Source organism: Onychostoma macrolepis, chromosome 16 (genome assembly GCF_012432095.1).
Source record: "Onychostoma macrolepis isolate SWU-2019 chromosome 16, ASM1243209v1, whole genome shotgun sequence".
NCBI classification, from domain to species: Eukaryota; Metazoa; Chordata; class Actinopteri; order Cypriniformes; family Cyprinidae; genus Onychostoma; species Onychostoma macrolepis.
Window position 1 is genome coordinate 18,575,240 of NC_081170.1, and position 2,336 is coordinate 18,577,575.

Here is a 2,336-nt window from a genome sequence, read left to right on the forward strand (position 1 = left end):
CGCGATTAACGCAGTGCACATTTTCTGTTTGACCCGTGGCCTCGCCCGTAGTTGGAGAAATGGAGATGCATGGTGTTGCCAATCTAGTGACTTAATTTTCACATTAATTCCGTTGTCTGACAACAGAAACAGTAAAATATATCAATGAAAACCGTTTTATTGATAATTTAGCTGTATCAAAATACAGTATGTGGGCACAGAGAGGCAAACAAATCTAATAATAAATAATAAATGTACATTTTGCATGTTCAGAAGAAGTGAGCTGCCCTGTCCTGCTAAAATGTAAACAGGTTTGTGTCAGTAAATTGCTCAGTGCAAAGAAAGAGAAGTAATGGGAACCTGGTATTTCTTTTTTCATGTGGCTAATAGACATGAACAAGTTCTTTGAAAAACATCTATGACCTTTGAGACATGTCTAGACTTCATGCTCTATGCTGACTATGGTTTCACGAATAATAAACATATATTGCATAAAGCATCCATATTTGTCCATGCCCATGTTGATTAGAGTATTAAAAACTTGAAAAGAATTAATTTAAGGTAAATTTAGAACAAATAAAAATGTGCGATTAAGTTGCGATTAATCATGAGTTAACTCATGACAGTCATGCGATTAATCACAATTTTTATAAAAAAATAGATTGACAGCCCTAATATAAATGTTAATGAGATATACAGAAATAATATACAGTTCATATCATAACATCATGTTGATGAGAGTACTCGTGTTGGAAAGAAAGACACTTGGTAATACTGGAACTTTATTGCCATATGTGACCCTGGACCTCAAAACCAGTCTTAAGTCGCTGGAGTATATTTGTAGCAATAGCCAAAAATACATTGTTTGGGTCAATAGTATTGATTTTTCTTTTATGCCAAAAATCATTAGGACATTAAGTACAGATCACGTTCCATGAAGATATTTTGTAAATTTCCTACCGTAAATATATCAAAACTTAATTTTTGATTAGTAATATGCATTGCTAAGAACTTCATTTGGACAACTTTTCTCAATATTTTCTCAATATTTTGATTTTTTTGCACCCTCAGATTCCAGATTTTCAAATAGTTGTATCTCGGCCAAATATTGGCCTATCATAACAAACCATACATCAATGGAAAGCTTATTTATTCAGCTTTCAGATGATATATAAATCTCAATTTCGAAAAATTGACCCTTATGGCTGGTTTTGTGGTCCAAGGTCACATATTATGATGATAAAACATGATCCGGTGGTAAAGTACTTATTTTTGTATTTTTTAGTTGATTTGGACTGCTTGTCTACCGTATATTATTCCAGCATTTCAGGAGGCAAGTTACATTCATAGTAAATCCTTGTTCAGTATGTGTATTTGAAGATGTGTGTTTAATAAAAGTCTTTTACTTACAGGATTTGATGTTCCGTTGTGTTAGTTGAACAAAACACAGAAACAATGACCACCTAAGATACTGCAACACATTAAATCATTTTTTTTGTATCTGTCCTGAACTACATAACAATATGTTAACAATTAAGCTGGGATAAATCACATCAAATTTGTTTGGACATATTTACATGCTTCACTAAAAAAACATATTTTAGAGAGTTCATATAAACACACTCAACAAATGAGTTAATGATGTGACAGTCACCAAGACCATCACCACACGTGCCAACCAGAAGCCATGGATGACAGCAGAGGTTCATGGGCTGCTAAAGACCAGAGATGAAGCTTTCAGATCAGGAGATAAAGCAGCCCTCAAAACAGCAAGAGCCAATCTGTCCCGCAGCATCAAAAATGCAAAACGGTCATATGCTCAAAAAATCAACAATCACTTCACGGACAGCAGAGACACACGGAGCCTGTGGAAAGCCATTCAGACCATCACTGACTACAAGCCCCCCCACAGGCCTGTGATGGTGACACATCCCTCCCAGATGCACTCAACCACTTTTATTCAAAGTTTGAAATGCAGAATGACACACCTGCACAAAAACTGCCCACACTTCCCAACGACCAGGCGCTCTGTCTGTCTCCAGCCGACGTAAGGAAGACCCTATCTAGGATCAACCCATGCAAGGCTGCGGGTCCTGACAACATACCTGGCCGTGTACTGAAAGACTGTGCTGAACAGCTGACAGATGTCCTAACAGATATCTTCAACACCTCGCTGAACCAGGCAGTCGTCCCCACATGTCTCAAATCCACAACAATCATACCGGTAACAAAGAAATCACCTGTGTCCTGTCTAAATGACTACCGTCCCATAGCACTGACTCCAATCATGAGGAAGTGCTTTGAGAGGTTAGTCATGCACAACATCAAAACCAATCTCCCCAACACACTCAATCCCC